At 41.0% G+C, this 19,745-nt stretch overlaps 1 protein-coding gene and 1 pseudogene across 3 annotated transcripts in view; one reads left to right on the forward strand and one right to left on the reverse strand.

The window, feature by feature from the left end:
• NFIA (nuclear factor I A) overlaps positions 1 to 19,745 on the reverse strand; it is a 375,784-nt gene that overhangs the window by 273,280 nt on the left and 82,759 nt on the right. The gene's annotated exons all lie outside the window — the stretch shown is intronic.
• Positions 8,450 to 19,745, forward strand: part of LOC103266923 — a 47,022-nt pseudogene continuing 35,726 nt past the window's right edge.

The raw sequence follows: 19,745 nt of genomic DNA on the forward strand, positions 1-19,745 counted from the left end.
CTTGACAGAGTTCCAGTGAAAATATTAACTGTAAACTTTCCAAGGCGGAATGAAAGGAGCGAGGCTGAGACAAACGTCAGGGCGCCCGGCCCTCCAAGGGTGCCGGTGTCTGCCGGCCGGGTGGAGGGGCCCGCGTGCGGCCCGGCCCACGTGACGGCCGGCAGGGTCCCGCTTCGCCGGCTGGGGGTGGGGGGCGGGGGGCCACATCCTCTTCGGCTGAAAGGCACGGAGGTCTCCCCCGCTCCCTCTCAGGCCGCACCCGTGGAACACTGCACACTCTGATGTATAAATATTTGCCTCTGGCGAAAGTTCAAGCGGCCCTGTGTGGCTGCCAGACACAACAGAAAACCAGCATCCAAGGGAAAGTGTTTACTGCGGTGGTGGCCAAAGGAGCGACTGCCAGCGATGGATCACACCGGATCGGCCGGGGCATGCCCGCGGGGTGATCATACAGCGCCTGGCCGCAGGCCGCGGGCCACTGGGGTAGGTTCCCACTCTTTGAGGAATGTCCGCGCACATCCTTCCGCGCACAGCCTCGCCGCGGTGAACGCGAGACCCCAAGACATGCGGATGGGCTTGCACGTGCTCCTCCAGCACGAGGGGCTCCGGCGAGCCTAACCGCGGCTGCTTGCACTGCTGCAAGACGAGCGGACGCCCCCTCGAAACCACCGAGGTGGGGCCCGTGGCCTTTGTTCGCGCCCTCTCGCCTTCTCAGGGGCAGCATCTCCCGCGCACCTCCCAACTCCCATCCCTAGCTAGGGATTCTGTTACCTGTCTCAGTCGTCATGTGACGAGTTTAGGCACCTCTGAAGTTCACGCAAGACAGCAAAAGAAACCGCTGATGGATAGATGGCTACGACAAGATAGAATACAGTCTTGGGTCCTTCCAATCCTCTCTCCAGAAAACCAAGATAGACCCTTGTGCTGTTTTACCAGAGCCACAGTTCTGAAACAGGTAGGAATAAGAGATGCTGCCCATCAAAAAAAAGATTAAGGTCTCTAATTGGGATAAAGGAACTGAAGGGAAAAGGATCTTGAAGAAAATCTTTTCAGAAAAGTTATGAATTCATGGTTAATGCTAAGCATGTAGCTGGCCGGGCAAAGCCTTACCACGGTTTTCAGTATTCAGGGAAGAGTTTGAATAGAATCGAGATAAGTCACAACATTTTTAAAATCATTGTCATCCATATAACACTCTAGCTTCAAAAACAATAATGAGTCAATCAAACTTTTCCTTAATACTGGAAATGAAATGTCTCATTTTAGCTGAACTGAAAAGTTATACAGAAAATGGGACAGAAAATTCAAGGAATATGAAGAGAATAACTCCTTTTAAGTAATTTTTTTGATACTATGGAACAATAACATAGGTAAAGCAAGCCAAGCTTTTATGATTTCATCTGTTTCAAATAAAATACATATTTGGTTAATTGAAACACTTGCTGTTTTCTGAAAATAAAGATGATTTTACATCCGTACATGAATCATCAGAGTTTCAACTCTGAAAATTCTTCAAGGTCTCACATCTTTATAATCTTAGGCTTAAGGAAATTTCTAAATTTCAATTTGTTGCAAAATTACTAAAATCATGTATCAAATAATTCCATTTTCAATTGTTTGTTGAAACTTTTACCAGCTACATTGGTCTCATCTAATCTAATTCTTAACCAAACATGTCACTAAGTTTTATCTGTGTTTGACCTTAGAAGCCCAGGACTTATAGTACCAAGTCCAGCTTCCAAGAGATCCCAGCAGATCATGTGCGAGGGGATCACAGAGGAATGTTCTGTTCCCAGCTGTGAACAAGACAGAATTAACTCTGAGACGCTTCCTCCTGCTGCCCTGGTGGACAGAAAGGTCAAGATGGTTAGCTCTTGTAGTCTCAGTATGAACCGTCAAAACAACATGCACGTTAAAAATAGACTGTGGGCAACCAAAATACAAATGCATAAAGAATTTAAAGTAAAAATAGTTTTAATATATTTAAATTTCAGCTTCAAGTGTTTTCAAAGACTGCAACCTGAAACCAAGGAGAAAAAGACAGGGCAATATTTTTCCCAAGTGCATTAGCTTGACTAACTTTGAGTCTTAAATTTTAAAAAAAACAACCGTTCTGACCCATGTATGACACTTTTCTTAGGAAATTCCTTGGATTCACAAGCAATTCATTGGGAATTAAAGCACAAGAGGCAAATGTACCACTTTTATTTGTTTATATTTTGATAACTGCGTTTTTCTCAGCCCAATTTCTATGGAAATAAAAATACTGTTTACTATCAGAGGAATTTCTTTATCAGTGGGGAATAGAGCTGAAATATTGTGGTTTTTTTTTTTTTTTTTTAAATACAGCAAAATAAGACATTCCAAGGTGCTATGATACAATTCTATCACAACGATGGAGAAAAACCACAGGTAACTGCTGTTTTACATGTAAGTAGATACTTAAGACTTATCACCAAGCAGCATGTTTAATAAGGTCTGTTGCATTTGCACGATAAAGATTGTTAAAACAATAATAAAACTAAAGTGGAGATGAAAGTCATTCCATCTTATAGACTTTCATACTGAACAAAAAATGTACCTTCTAAATAAAAATTATGTTACAAATGGAAATATTCCTTTGAAAGCTGCTGCATGCATCCCTTTCCTAGGAAAGGCTTAGCTATGTTATTTGCAATTCCCTCATTGCACAACAATGTACATTACTGTCTGTAAGCTCTAATTTGGCATGGCGCATCATTAATGACCTGAATGGTGGCTGTTTCACACATACATATTTAATTACAACAGCTGAACAAATTACATATTTATGCTTTATAAAGGGGATTGCCAGTCTAATTCATTTGCTATGCATGCAGGTACAGGACTCCATCTGCAACAGCATCTGCACAACAAGAGCTAACAATTATCCATTGTACAGCAAGTAAGCATATCTGGGGAAACCTGTAAGGGAGGCAGTCATATTAACTATTTCACTGCCTCAGGCCCTGTATTTTTTCCAGGGGTCAAAATCTTTTAAAACCCTGAGTAACAACTCAATAAAAAAAATTTTTTAAACCTTTAGCCTTTATATACCAGCCCGATCATTGAAGAGAATCGACTGACCCTCCATCCATACTGACTCCCAATGGGTTTAAGATCGAGAAGTAAAGACTCTAAATCCCACGCTATTGTGAGGCTGTACTTTGTGTGGCCTCTTATGGTGAGCAGACATTTTCTTATCAGAGAGTGAGTTGAATTTGCAGTCCCAGAACTCAAGCACTGGTCCTTAACAACCCAATAACTGACTCTGCCAAGATGCCAATGTTTCTTATCATCAGGATGGAAGTTGAATCTTTCTACCATGCCCCCGTCACACCACATACTTGGGCATTTGTAGAGGATGGGCCTGAAGAACTTTTTTTTTTTTTTTTTAAAGAAGCACACTCTGAGCCCTTTATGAGAGCCCCCAGGACCTCTGTCCAGCCACTCTCATCAATATACTTTCCAGCTAAGCCACAACTAAAAGCTACTCTTCTCTCATTTGGTAATAAAGTCCTATTCACCAGTGCTGCAACCTCGTCTTAAATGGCTGTAGGACTTTCGTATGTTTAATTTAATATATCCAATGAGTAATATAAATATCCTGGACCATCGCTTCTACTTCAAAACCCAAAGAGGAAGAATTAAGACTCAGCCAATCAATAGTGAGGTTTCCCGTGATCATTTAAGGCTTTTGCTAGGCAATAAAGAGGCTCCATGGTGATTGCCCCTAAAAGCTCCTTACGGCGTCTTTGCCTCTTTAGGCCACAAAATCAAAGCATGAGTCAGAGGTGTGGGTTTTTTTAATGTTCCCTCTTGAGTGATGGAGTTCAAGCCAGGGGCTAACTGGGGTGGATGGGGTGAAGGAACAGTAGTCCTGGCCAAGACGCTGGATGAGAGGGAATGCAGTCAGAGGCATCTACCTGCCTCCTTGCAGTGTGACTTTAACTCCAGGAGTCGAGAGGTACAGCAGGGAGGATGCCAAAATGCCCTCCTAGTTCTTCATGCCACTATGGGTTACGTGAAGGCCAAGTTCACATTATGTGCAGAGAGTCCTGATGCCCTTACTATCAGCCGCCCGCAGAAGAGTCGGCCTTTGGTCAGAAGATACACTGAGAGGGAGAGAGATGAAAACCTCTGTGGCTTCTCCTAAACAGTGATGGACCTTTAGTAGAGCCAGGACTTGATCTATGGGTTGCAAATGCAAATTAACTTTCAGCAGAAAATGACCTCTGCACTCTATAGGGGGCTATTGGAACTACAGCCTCACCTGATGCAGAATCAAGGTCCCCAACTCTCGGTGGGCCAGAAACCAAACAAAAAAAGGGGGTCTATGTAGGATTTGAATCTCTTCCTTTTGACTTCAAAATGTCAGGATATTTGAGGATAGGCTTCCCGAGCTGCCAGGACAGCACCCTTCAGGTGCACCCATAAAGCAAGCAGCAGCCTCAGTGTTTTGCTAACACCTTGTACCCCAATACATTCCTCAACCAGGACCTCCACTGGGGACCACACAAAGAGTACATGTGGCTTTCCGTTTAAGAAGGCTTTTATGCACGGTCTTGCATTTGAACCCAGTGAGGTAGCTATGTCCACTTTACAGATGAGAAAACAGACTCAAAGAAGTTTAGGGACTTGCCCAACACATAGCTAATGAACAGAACCAAGACAAGCCCCCAACCGCCAGATTCCAATCCTGCCTTCTTCCCCTAAGGCGACCCCTGGCTTCACTGCCTCCCCTTGCTTACTTATACAAGCTGTCAACCCCCAAAGCCAGAGCCACCAGTCTGGATGCATCTTTATCAGCACTGATGCTGGCTTCAAAAGGAAACGCAGCAGAAATTATTGGTGCCCTTCCCACATGCTGCTCACGCACCCTAGAGGTCACCTGCAGCTGGGGCAGATGGCTTTCCAGCCTCAAGCACAAACACCTGAGTCTCTCTACCTTCGGGCTTCCTCTCTCCACAAGGCAGAGTAGGGAAGACTGGAAGTGCAGGACAGCTATCGCAGGCACCAATTAAGGACAGAGGTTGCTCCTCTGTGGGACAATAAGGGATGTTGGACAGTCTCACGGGGCACCCAGAGGATGTGAGCGCCAATTGCTCACAGAGATAGTCTGCTCGTTAAGGCAACCTTTACTGGGCATATGCTCATACCATACCTCCTAAGATAACCTTCCAAATAAACTACTTGCACCCAAACCTTGGTTTCAGAGTCCGCTTGTGGGGAAACAAACTATAGAAACAAGAATTAGCTTCCTCAGCAACAAAAGCCTGCCTTTGGGGTCCACTGTGAACTGTATCCTCACACTGTACCGCCTCAATTTGTTATCAGAATGCTGTGCACACAGTTTGTATCATCCTTTGAAATAAGCAAATAATTTTCCAATAAGGCTGCAAGCCTCATCATGGTCACAGGGGCAAATACTGGAAATACCTGGTTCGAATCCCAACTCTGCCCTTTAGTTACACATTCTTCAGCAAGTTAGTTAACCTCAGTGATGATCAGCTCCCTCTATGTGAAAGAATAATGGCTCCTACATCGTGCAAGAGTATAAGAAAAAAATAGGGCATCTGGAGAAGCACCTAGCTTTTCCTAGCATATAATCTAGTACTTAATAAACAGTCATCATTATCATTAATATGGAATTAATATGAAGCCAAAAGGACACCAATATGATTTGGACAAATGTAAAAGAGAAAAACATTCTCAAATAAACTTGTTCTTTTTAACCTCTAGCCACCTTTAATTAACCAAACGTAGTGCTAATGTTTTAGCAAACTAACTCCTTTGCTGGTATGGGTGATATCACCCTAAAAGTTAAGTGTGATACTCAGCACCAGCTCTGTGTAAGTCAATGCCACAGGGACCTCAGCTGACCTTGGCAACTTTCAAAGCACAAAGCCATACTCAACTTCATTTCTGCCTTGATCTCTGGCGATCTAGGGGAAGTGGGCAGAGGCAATAACTAGGGATCCACGTAAGATAAATGAGCACATGTAAGATGCCATATACCAATTCATGCACTCCCAGGAAGAGATGAATGGTGCCTTGGAAGAGCTGATTTACTGTTGAAGGAGAAAGTCTCCTATAGATCTTCATTAAGAATGCTAACTTCCCAAGGTTGATTTGCAAGAGTGGCTACTGTGTGCGACAAAAGACAAAAAATAAAGTTTGCAAATGTCAAGGTCTTACAGAACCAATAATAGAGATGGTTTATTAAAGCTCCTCTTTTTTCATGATGGCTGAAACTTGAGGAGAAGGATTATGGAAAGAGGGAGTCTGACTAGCTGAAAATCAAGAGAGACTTATATGTAATGGCATTCCAACACACACACACACACACACACACACACACACACACACACACACCCCCAAACACACACTAGAAAATATTATTATAAACACTATGTTAAACATAACCTTCTTTCATGATTCAGAACATAACTGAAGATCTTAACATGACACAGGGTTAATTCTCCATGCTTCAATTATCTGTTAGAATAGTGAAAACAGCTAAAGCTGTAAGAAGTAAATGAGATCATGTACATAACATCACTAGGTAAAGTGTTACACAACTATTATTTTTCTAACATCAGAATTACTGTTGTGATTGTCATCATGAGCTCACTAAATACTGCTTAAGACGCAAACAGGAGGTATAGGAGATTGGAATAACTTGACCCTATAACACATATGTAAAGCTACGTTTTAACTAATTCCTAAAATCTTCTTTTGTGTTTTTTCACAAATACAGAGACTCGAATGTGGGAAGGGGTAAAATATAGTTACTTCTACTTTCCTATTTTTGATATTCCCAGTAATTGCCATAGTTCTCTGCAGAGCATTTGAGAGGTTTGTTTCGTCAAGCAAAAATGAATATAAAGCATAGAAACACAGCTGGGCTCGGTGGCTCAGCCTGTAATCCCAGCGCTTTGGGAGGCTGAGGCGAGTGGATTGCCTGAGCCCGCGGGTTTGAGACCCGCTTGGGCAACTTGGCAAGCCCTCATCTCTACAATAAATCAAAAATTAGCCACGCATGGTAGCGTGCGCCTGTAGTTCCAGCTACTTGGAAGGCTGAGGCGGAAGGATCGCCAGAGCCCAGCAGGTTGAGGCTGCAGTGGCCAGGAGCGGCCACTGCACTCCAGTCTGGGAGACAGAGTGAGACTCTAACTCAAAAAAAAAAAAAAAAAAAAAAAAAAAGCAAAGAAACGCAATAAAGCAAGTATTTGTTGAATATATGGATTTTTTTCAAAAGTCATTTTACTGCAGTATGATTCTGCTCATATTAAAGAATATGCCAGGCACAGTGACTCACACCACACCTGTAATCTCAGCACTTTGGGAGGCTGAGATGAGAGAACTGCTTTAGCCCTGGAGTCCAAGACAAGCCTGGGAAACACAGTGAGACTTTGTCTCTACAGAAAAATAAAATAAAAATCAGCCAAGCATGGTGGCGTCAATCTGTAGCCCCAGCTGCTCAGGAGGCTGAGGTGGAAGGATCGCCTGAGCCCAGGAGGTCAAGGTTGTGATGTGCTGTGACAGTGCCACTGCGCTCCAGCCTAGGTGACAGAGTGAGACTTTGACTCAAAAGAAAATAATAATAATAATGGGCACAGTCATAGAAAAAAAAAGAAAGAAAAACATTTTAAGAAGAATAGACATCTATAATCTTCCTTTTTTTTTTTTAATTTTAGTTATAGTCTTACTCTGTCACCTAGGCTGGAGTGCAGTGGCATGCTCACGGCCACCCCAGCATCGACCTGCTGGGCTCTGATGATCCTTCTGCCTCAACCTTCCAAGTAGCTGGAACTACAGGTGCACACTACCATGCCCAGCTAATTTTTTATTTATTGTAGAGATGAGATCTCGCCAAGTTGCTCGGACTGGTCTCAAACCCATAGGTTCAAGCAATCTACTCACCTCGGCCTCCCAAAGTGCTGGGATTACAGGCTGAGCCACCGAGCCCGGCCACATCTATAATCTTACAGTAGTTTTTTAAGTTGTAAGGTTTGGGTTAATTTAACTATTATTCTATGCGTTTTTTCTTTTTTCAACTTTTCTACACTTGAGATAACATTACTCATTTATAATCAAAAAAGATTTTTTAAAAAATCAACACCTCTTATATGAAAAAACTTCATATGGAAGCAAGCAACTAAAAGAGAGAAAATCCACTCAGTCAGATGTTTTATCTTCTGGTATTCTAAAAATCAAAATAGACTTTATTTATATCCTATAAAATATCTACTGAGAGGCCTTAGTTTTTATAAGGCGGTTTAAAAGGCCTTTGCCATTTACTAATTCATGCCTGCCTCCTCTGTCCCACAAGGTTTATGATCCAACTTAAAATGAGAACATTTAAAATAAAAACAATGCAAAATCTTAAAAGGAGGAGGGGGGGATAAGCACCCGGGAGAATGTAAGTATGGCCCTGCAAGCATCCTTTGCCAGTCACCATGAAATAAATCTTCCACCATGGGCAGCACAGCGTTGGCTGCAGGCTTGCGAGGTGAACTCCTGCCTTCCTCTTCAGCACCTGCAGAGCTTGACACAGTGGCTGGAACACACCATGTCCCTAACCTCTCAGCTCTTCGTGACACATGCCAACATTGTCTCTCCCTCCTCACCAACCCTGTGCCACTCAATTCCCACTCACCCTCTGCAACTGGGCTTCTATGATACCTCGTTCAAGATCACCCAGAACACTTTGCATTTAATTCTATTACAGAACCAGCTTTATTTTCTCTGCTTTTCTGCCCTTCCATTGATTGGACTGTGAGCTCCTTGATGGTATGCCTAACACAGTGCACAGCACAGAGTCGGTGACAAAACACAGTTGAACAAACAAGTGAGGAAATGACTGAATGTGGAACTGCAACTTAAGGGGAAAACAGAGACACCTGCAGAAGGCAACTGCAGGAAAAAGTTTACCTGTGACTTACATAGACTATGATGTGTAATAATAAATAAATGTCACAATCCTGCTGGGAGCGGTGGCTCACACTGTAATTTCAGCACTTTGGGAGGCTGAGGCGGGCGAACTGCTTGAGCCCAGGAGTTTGAGACCAGCCTGGGCAACATAGTGAAACCTCGTCTCTACCAAAAAAAAAAAAAAAAATCAAAAAATTAGCTGGGTGTGGTGGCACATGCCTGTAGTCCCAGCTACTTTGAAGGCTGAGGCAGGAGGATTGCCTGAGACCAGTAGGTCAAGGCTGTGAACCATGGTAGTTATAATCATGACCCTGCTCTCCAACCTGGGTGACAAAGTGAGACCCTAACTCAAAAAAAAAAAAAAAGAAAAGAAAAGAAAAAGAAAAAGAAAGAAAGAAAGAAAAGAAAAGAAAGACAACAAAACAATAAATGTCACAATCTTCTGTATAAACACTGGCCTGCTAGAATAAGACTTTCTGTAGTTTAAGTTCATTTGTAAGACCTTCTTTTGGGGGGCAAGAAGGGAAAGAATAAGGTATCACATAGATTTAGAAAAATCATGACTACACACCATTTCGTACTCTCTCCTGACAATTACAATGGTGGAAAACAACAACAACAGCACTCAATAATAGTCTCTTCCCCCATCTGTAGATATACAACATTTCTCATAATCTCGAAATCACAATAAACATCAACACAGAAAAGTTTAGTTTAAATGTCAACAACGAATAACGTTTTGGTGCCTGGTCTGCTGAGAAATATTTTTTTTAATCCTTCACACTGGCATTGGGGAGGAGGCCACACTTTTGAAAATGCCAACATTTAAACATGCTCTCACTACAGAGGGTGCTCCTCCCTGCATGCCAGGATGCTCCCCAAAAGAACAAATCATGTCATGTTTGGTCCTGTCAAAACCCAAAATCCTAGCTGTTCCAATGCAAAGCCAAATTTCAGTCTTGGCAAAAGTGGCTCAAACTAAGCTTCTCACAGGCAAGATCAGTGTTTTCCCCCTTCTGATCCTTCAGCCCTAGGGACCTATCATGGTGCCCAGCGCACAGGCAGTACTCAAAGCTTATCAAGTGGAACCCAAACAGCTTGCCCTTCCATACCACGGCATGGAATGGAAAGCAGAGAACACACTCTTTTCCTCTTCCTCGGTTTCCAATGCAAATGGCAGATATCGGCCACTCATTACCTTCGGGCCACAGAGTAGCAGCTTTCCTTGACTCACTTCCTCTTGCCCACCTCCTCACTCCAACGGCAGAGGAAACCAGGAGTAACAAACTCTTCTAAGAGTTTCTCTGCCCCTTGTACTGGATCCATAATTGAGGGCGGAATTCCCCAACTCATTCCATTAAAAGTCCATTTCATTTTTAGACCACATGGAAAGCAGAAGAAACCATCTGCTTTGCGAAGTGTGTGTGGGCATGCCTGCAGCTTTCAGAGCAGGTAGCACTGCCTGGGAGAAGCCTCTACGACAGCTTTGCAGACTACCCTGGCCTGCTGAGCGCGCAGGTGTTTCAAATGGAGGAAGGCTGGGAACAGACCCAAGGCAGGACTTCTGCAGCCATGTTCCACATGGACCTCTCCACCTGCAGAACACCCTCACCTCCTCCATTGTCTCTTCCTTTAAGACGCCTCACATCTGAGGGTCATGTAACAAGCAGTGTTTAAAGCTAGAGGTAACAGAACAAGCAGTGCTTAAAGTAGAGGAAATTGCCAAGCCCAAAAGCATCCTTGTCTCCATCCACCTCTCTCAGTGGCTCTGTCCTCATCACTTACCTGTGGTCACTTTTCACTAGCACAGAATAATATTTACTGAGAGCATACTGATACCAGTCACCACGCCAAGGCCTTTTCATCCATTACCTCATTTAGTCTTTTCAGGGATCACCATAACCCCAGCTGAACAGAACAGAAACTGAGGTTGAGAATGGTTGCCACTTCTCCAGTGTTACACTCTGGCTGTAAATCCGATGTTCCTTCCATGGCAAACCCTCACTTCTCATAGACACATCTTCAGAGCCCTACCCAGAGAGGCGAGGGAAAGGAATGAAAAGGGGATTGGGACGAGTAAGGGATTGATGGGGAGCAAATAAAATAACCCCTTACTCTGCTCTAGAGGGCAGATTTTGTGCCCCTATAAATGGAGAATGACTGCTTTTCCACTCAAACTCAAATACTAAAAACATACACAGTGATAACACCTTTCATTTGCATCAAAGTAGCTTCCAAATAATTCTCATATCATTCTTCTCCATCGTCGCCATAGATCTGTGAGGTGACCAAAGAACTTCAGAGCTTATCATCACAGCAAACTTTAAAGAAATCCTAAGCAGTGAGAAGTTCAATGACTTGCTCACAACCACACAGCGAATGAACAAGGGCAGGAGTCCAGGTCCCTGAGCCTCTTGGTTTTTTCTTGTTCTACTTATGAGCCGACACAGCTCCCTGGGATCTGTCTCTCCCAGCAGATTTCCATGTTCCTCAGCAAAAGCCGCCAATTTTTCTTTCCTAGATAAGCAATGAACCTTCCAAGGGTATCAAAACAGAGTGGTGGAAAGATCACTGGCTTTTGAGCCAGCATAAAACCTAGGGGGCTCAAGTCCCAGTCTTTTAGTGGTTGCGAAACCCCGGGCAGGACTTATGAGCACTTAGGTTTCAGGTTCTTCATCTATAATCTGGAGGTAACAATACCTGCCCTCTCTACTTCATGGAGTTGTCAGAAAAATCAAAAGAGAAAATGGATGTGAAGAGATCCTTGTAAAACTGCAAATACTGTACAAATATAAAGGATTATTATTTTTGGATTCAATAGACTTTCTCAAATGAATGAAGCCCTGTGTAGCCGGATGGTCAAGTAATGTTATAAATAACCAAGAAAAAACGTTCTGATTCTCGAAACAATTTTACCAGCCTGCTCTCTCCCATGAAGGACACTGGTTGTAAAATGAATTAAATCAGCACCCCTCGTTCTCTTCAGTACATATAAAGTGTGAGCATCTGAGGACAGGTATGGGGAATGGCTATTTTCCATGGCAGGCAGACCTCTGACTATAAAAAGCTGGCCTTCCCTAGTCTAGAACACAAGGCATGGGGCAAGATGAGAAAACAAAGGAGTTGCCTGCTTGTTTTATCACAAGAATTATCCAACATAGACTGCCTTATCTCCAACAATGGTTGGAAAAGCTCATATGCTACAGTCAGCTTCTTGTTAAATATTTCAAGGATGCTAATGGAAGCAAAAGATCAACTCTGTTATGCATCAACAGGCTGGCTTTATCCTAAAACCAATTATAAATAAACTTCTAAATAAAGCCTGCTTTAAATATGTATTTTTTAAAAAATACATTTAACCTTCACGCCATCCATCCCAGTACATATCTGTTTCACCCCAAAACTACTTTCTCTCGGGATACTGTCCTATGCTTCTATGACCATTTGCCTCTGGAATCATAGCTAGTCTAGCATTATTTCTAATCACTTCTAAAGGTTCCTTTCTCTTTAGGAAGCAGAAATTCACTGCCAAACACACTGCTTCCATTCACAAGATTATTTATGGCACTGATAATTAAATTCCGGTCACATGGCCAAGGAAGACTGGGTTGAGAGGGGAAAGAACCCAACCATAATTTCTAGAGAGATCCATAAATTACTGCATTTCTCCCCAGAGGATGAAGTCCTTGGAGCTCTATGGATGCTTCCCTATCATTTATTCTAAGTTTGGAATCATCACAGAAATTCCTCTCTCTGGGCTCGGTGAAAAAGTTCCTAAGGTAAAGTCTTTGAAATTATTCTCTGTGTCAGCCCTTGAGAATTTCTAAGGGATGCATAGGAAATGCCCTCCCCCCCAACCCTTTTTGATGACTAGATGTTGCTGTCTCCATTAGAGCACACCGTTCCTGAGGGTATGAAGGATTAGAATTAAGGGTATAACCTTATTCCAGTGCTCTCTTTTCCCCAACAAAAGCACACACCATTATATCCACACCCACACAGGCATAGCATTGTAGGCACTGTAGCCACAGTAAGGTGGATTCTCCTATTTCTTCTCAAATTAGATCAGCAGGGCATTCCCTTCACGTCTTTAAGACAGGCTTACCAAAAGGCTTTCCTAAATAAGGAACTTCTCCTCCTCCCAAATCCCATATTCAATGTTTTAACAAAGATGGGGCTTTTAATGATTCAATACAGCCTGCATTACAGATAACATGTATCTGTTATTATCCTTTGGCTCAACCAGAGAAGAAATGTCACTATAGTTACTTGGTTACTTTCAAAATATTTTCTAATTATGCTCAAAATAAAAATACAACGAATAATGTCAGTCTGGAAGGAACATCAAACATTTTTTTTCTCTAAGAAATGCCTTCTAAAATATATCACATTTCCATTTGCTTGGCTTCTTATTTCAAGTAAATGGGTTAAACATCATCATCCTATTGTAACACTTTTTTAGCTTGGAATAATTTTAGCATTTTAGAATTTTTCCACAGTCCCTTTTATTTAACAGTTTCAGAGAACATAATAAACACCATTTGATAAAAGATTGGGAATAAAAGAAACTGAGAGAGGAAATAAACATTCCAAGGTTACATAGCCAATCTGGTATCCATTTTAAGGCCTTATACTAAGTATTAACACAACAGCGGTGTGTGTGTGTGTGCACACCTGCATAAACGCATGAACGAACACACACACACACACACACACCCCCACAGAGCAAAGGCAAATATTGCATTAGCAACTTAGGCATTACTCTCTTCAAACTTTCTGTTTCTATTTAGAAAAGAATGCCTCTCTGTATCTTTTTTGATGAAACTGAAGCAGAGTTCAGTTCAGTTCTTAAAAACAACAACAAACTCTGCTTCTTTAGAAGCTTATCAAGACCAAACACCTTCACGGTGCACCATCACTGATGTTGGCCCAGCTTTGTGATAAGTGACCTGCCGTTAGAAAGGCAGTGACACTCATTTTTGCTCAGCTCAGACCATCTTCTAAAGTTCCAAAGCAGAGAAATGCTTCCCACTGTAATCCATAAAGAACATGATTTTGCAAGAAAGTAAAAAAATGTGACTGAGAGTTATCCTTGTTGTTTAGGTGGCAAAAGGGTTTGGAGGAGAGCCTATTCCCATGCAAGGGTTCAGGTTTGGAGACACTCCTAAATATCCAGAGATCCTGCACTGGAGTACCTGGAAATGCCAAACACTCTGAGCAGGCTATCAGCCACCTCCCCAAACCATTTCTTAGCAAGCTGGGCTTCTGGGCCTATCCTAACACCATAGGGCTTGTCCAGAATGTACCCGAGAGTCCCACAGCTTCTGGAAGGTCAGCTCAAGTTGGACCCTGTACCTACATTTAAGGCCTTCCTCCTCCCCCATCTAGGTAAAAGGAGGTTCTGGGAAATTACTATGGATCAGACAACAGCTGTGAACCTGCCCAAATGCCACCCACATTTTAGAAATCCTTCAAGGAGACAAGTGTGAGACTCATTCACTTAACCTCTTTTGGGTCAAGGACACCTTTGGGAACTTGGTGAAAGCTACAGCTGATATGGAGTCCAGAGGCTGTAGTCAGACAGTTGTCTGTGCATGAGGCTGTCCGGGGTTGCTCCATAGGGCCAGATGAGGACGACAACACAGTACCTACAGGAACCTGAGAAAACTGATTGTCTGGACAATGCTAGCTGTTACCAATCCTTCCAGACAAACAAGAAGTGCCCAAAGAGTACATGGTAGGGATGGTGGGAAAATCTTCCTTAACATAACATACACACAAAAATCAAGTGTAAGTGCAAATAAAACAAATAACATTACTTTTATTTCAACCCAAAAGAAGAAAAAGTCAACCATTGCTGTTCAAGTTCAATCAGAAGAAAATGGGGTTTAGTTGATCAATGTGACTCATGACCATTTCTTGAGCAGCTGCTGTACACAAGAGGCCAGGATTTGCAAGGATTACCAAAGAATCATAAGACTGTTTCTATCAATTGGGAATTCAGAACCAAGTTGAGGGAGAAGAAAGACTGAGGCTATTGACATCACAGGTTGTAGTTTCAACCTTTTGGTTTCTCCAGTAAGTAATGTAACGTCTGACAATAAAAGGTATTTAGTAAGTGTCTATTGACCACTGAACACTACTGAGTACACAAACACCTAGAATACAAGACAGAATAATATCAAGCCCAGCTGCTAAGTGAAGAAGGTAACTATGGACCCCTTTCCACATTCAGCCGGGGAAGTTCATAAAGACTTCAGGAAAAACTGTCAGCATTTGACATGCAGATTTGAAGGGCAGATAGGCCTCCACTGAACAGAGATGTGAGGGGTGGAAAGAAGGGCGTTCCTGGAGCAACAAACTAAGAACGCAGTGTGAGAAGTGTCCTGGAAGCAAACAGCAAGAAATCAAATTGGACTGGAACACAGAATAGTGGGGAGGGAAAAGGAGTAAATATTTAGATCTTCTATTCTGTGCTTGTTACACAGCTGGAAAAACCGGGCTTTAGACCTTCTGTGTTGCTTTTTAAGCTTGCAACAGCAGGGGAAAAAAACTTGGAATATTTATCTAAAAGCTTTCAAAATCCACTAAAATTACTTTTTTTTGCTTTAGGGAGGAATTGACTGAATTTTGCAAATAAAAGATCCCCTTAAACAGAGTCAGGGCTAAGTTTAACAAACTGCCATTTCATACATCTAGGCTTCACACAAACAGAGGCCTGATAAGAGGAGCAAAAGTTTCACAGGTTTGTTCTTTGTTTTATGCAGCCGCACCTTCTCGCCAACAAAATTATGATAAGACAGACTTTGTTTTCTAAACAAACTTGGGGACTTCCATAAGCAAAGGAAGCAAGTCTTGCTGCAAAAAAGAAAATGCTGATAAGTCAGTAAATGAAAAATATTTAACAGCCATTCATAATTAAGTTTTCAAAAAACTGTGATCAAAGCTGTGGGGTTTACAGAAAACAACGGGATTGCTACAGCCAGGGTTTAATTTTTCAACCTGGAGAAAAGACATGCAACCCCTCCATCCTAGAGGCATGAAATAATCCTGGGGCATCCCAAACATAGTACGATTTTTTTTTTTTTTGAGTTGAAGTCTCACTCTGTCACCCAGACTGGAGTGCATTGGCCACTCCCGATCACTGCAGCCTCGACCTGCTAGGCTCCAGCAATCCTTTCGCTTCAGCCTTCCAAGTAACTGAAACCACAGGCGCGCGCTAACATGCCCGGCTAATTTTTTTATTTATTGTAGAGATGAGGTCTCGCCAAGTTGCCCAGGTGGGTCTCGAACCTGCGGGCTCAGGCAATCCACTCACCTCAGCCTTCCAAAGCACGGGATTACAAGCTGACCCACTGAGCCCGGTTACATAGTATGATTTTTAAGAAATAGAATGGAAAATGTCCCACTGAACATCTTCAAGAATCAAGGACATAACAATGTGTTGGTGTCCATAATCTCCATGTATCTCCAGTTTAGGACTCTGAAGCTATTACTTAAAAGGATTTTAAACAAAGGTTTACCAAGCTCTATATTCAATTTCAGTTAATATTATAAATAATGCTCTTTTATTTACTATTTCCCCATCATAAAAGTAAAAGAACAATTTACTGCAGTATTTTTCATGTCAAAAACCATTACCTTTTCAACTACATCTCTCAATATATACCTATAATATGCACATACACACAGAGGTAGACCACTTAGGCAGAAGTAGATGTACCTGAAATCAGTTGCTTTAGAAAAATAATGTAAATACAAATCAATCCTTGTACTTCCACAAAAGCAGGAGCTTTAAAAGATCATAATTGATCTTTGCACTATTGATTACAGGCTTTCCTCTCCTATTTCTATACAGCATAACTCCAACATGCTTATACGACTGTCAATGCCCCAATATTTAATATAGATGTATTTGCTAAACTTGTTTGAAAAACATATACATAAAGTAACATGGAATCTTTTAGTAAAAAGTCCTGACAATAACCCCCACGACTCACAATCAAAGCCCAGACCCAGTAGGCCTCTCTCTGATTGTCCTCAATCAGCTCCATCATGTACATGCAAGGTATCAGTTGGCATGAAATCTTCATAATCTTATTAAGGGTACATCAAAATCTAGATATGTGGAGAGTATCCAACATTGGAATTTAAATAACCTTCAGTTTTTGAGCTAGGGGTTTTGCCAGACACACCCAGAAATCTACTGGAGATAAAAATAAGCTGTAATATGCTTTGAAAGCTTGATGGTAGAAGAAATGAAATTAAAGGAAAACTAAAAGGATCTTAACACCTAAAACCTGCAAATGCTTTAATGAGAAATAATACCATCTTTGGCTCCAAGAAATAACAACAGGATTAATAGCTGCAGATTTGTCCTTTCTACTGAGATCCTTTTTCAAACTATTTCAAGTGAATATGTGAGGGATTGATTTTTAAACCCATGTAAATTCTTAGAGACAATGCAGACTGACTTAATTATAATCAATAAAATCTACAGACATTGATGCAACCAGCAGAAACATTGCTACCAAAAAGCATAGCATAAAAATCACTCTGTGGCTCCCTTTGTACACAACAGTGATATGACCTTAATAAATATTTCATTCCTTTCAGTGAATAACCAAGCATCAAGATAGCAAATTTTAATAGCTGTGAAATAATATCATAATGACTCCACAAAGAAAATGCCTGTTTTAGAGAAAAGTAACCTTATTCCAAAGTATAACTTCTAGCCTTCATTTCCAAAATATACTCCAAGTCAGTATACATTAATTAATAGTATGCTTATCTACCTTACTTTCCATATACAGATTGATGTATTGCTTAAAGAGGTTTTATGGGGTACTTTTCTCACTAAAGCAACACTAGAAAAGTCATACGGGAAAAGATGCAAATTCTTCAAGTACAAGAACATTCTCTTTTCATCCCCAGATGAAGTAAGTGCTTAATAAATACTATTGGATAGGTTGTCTTTAGGGAATAGCCAACAGTCATGTCAAGGGACAGCCTATATGGTGACTCCCAGGTTTCTTTCATAAGTTACCTAAGAGAAGTCACTTGGATTGTTTCTTCACTAAGTATATTATCATATGGTTCCCCATATTTAAGCCCATCTGCTATTTTTCTTCTCACTTGCCCGGTGTGGGTGGATCTTCTGATATAGGGAAAAGAAATGAGTATGGAACACAGACGGAGCTGGGTTCAAAGCTCAACTCCAAAATGCACTGACTACATCTTAGGCAAGTAACTTGGTGTGGGCTTGGTGACCTCATCAAGGAAACGGGTAACAATAGCTTACTTATAAGATTGTTATGAAGATTAAAGATAGCAATTGTAATGCATCTTGCACCATATCTCTCACATTATTAAATAATTATTACATATAAATAATATATTTAAGAAATATGTATTTACTAAATTCATTAAATAAATATTATATATTAAATGGAAATACATTATATTTTCCCATACAAATAAGTTTCTCTATTCTTTTTTTTTTTTTTTTCTTTTCTCTAAAATAGCCCCCTACCAGGACAAAGCAATAATGATAATTCCAGTATAAAGTAGGTTTCGGTATAATATCTGGACAAAATTGTGATTTCAAATCCTAAATAGGTTATTTGGAGTAGTGGCTGGTTCACGTATCTGTTGACACCCTAAATAATTCTAAAAGTTGTCTAAGAATAGGCAACCTTCTCTAATAAAAACAGAGTTTTGCCTTTTATCCTACAGCTTAAATATTTAATTATCATAGTATGATTAGAGACTCCACTAACTTGCTGAGCCTAACAAAATGATTATGTATTGGAATTATATGGTGTTAACACTTCCATATTTCTAGGCACTCAGCAAGCAGTCAACTCACAGACTCGAAACCCTACAATAACCTACAATACTGAGGGGTAACCCTTTAGATTTTCTGAAGTTCTTTTTGTCTATTAACATCTAGATCACGAAGACCCAAATTTATAACTCCGAGAAGAAATAATCAGGATCAAATTGGCAGAAATATTTTTTCTCAATTTATCTACACATGGTGGCTTCCTGAATTTGTCAAGGACAGTAAAGAACAGCTAACTCAGCAGTTAAGCTGCAAGAAGGTGTAAGCAAAAATATTACATGAGTCGATTTGCTGGAGTCAAATAGATATGGCCTTCCGTTAGTGCATTCTTCACTGTGATTTAGAGTTCCTCAAACTTTCATAATTCTTGAGTTTAATTAGCTATATATATATACCTAGTTTGGTAGCATTTCAACTACATACATGAATATAAAACACGCTTTTAATCAGCTTAAAATGGCTGCTATTGTAAACCACTCTGCAAAAATTTCCCAGGGTTTGAGCTAAATATACATATAAATAAAAATACAAAGACTTCTTTCCAACAAAGATGACCAAAATTAGATTACGGTATCAAATGACAATAATATACAAAACATACATTTATTTCAGAATAAAGACAATTAAAGGTAAGTATAGTTTACTCATGGTTTTAAAAAATGTATGTATAGGGAAATTTAGATATTACATTGAAATGTAGCAGTATAGAAATAACATTAAATGGTATCTTTTCTAAAACTTCTCTACTAAAACTGCAAATAAACTTTCCCAAAAAATACATGTATATAATAATCCTTCCACATTTTGTTCATTGTTGGCAATCACCTACCCTATATAATGCAAAACCATTTAGTTAAAAAAAAAAAAAATCTGGCCGGGCTCTGTAGCTCAGCCTGTAATCCTGCGCCTTGGGAGGCTGAGATGAGTGGATTGCCTGAGCCCGCGG

This window comes from Carlito syrichta, unplaced genomic scaffold, assembly GCF_000164805.1.
Source record: "Carlito syrichta isolate Samal-C Ts95f unplaced genomic scaffold, Tarsius_syrichta-2.0.1 Scaffold307669, whole genome shotgun sequence".
In the NCBI taxonomy this organism is placed as follows: domain Eukaryota; kingdom Metazoa; phylum Chordata; class Mammalia; order Primates; family Tarsiidae; genus Carlito; species Carlito syrichta.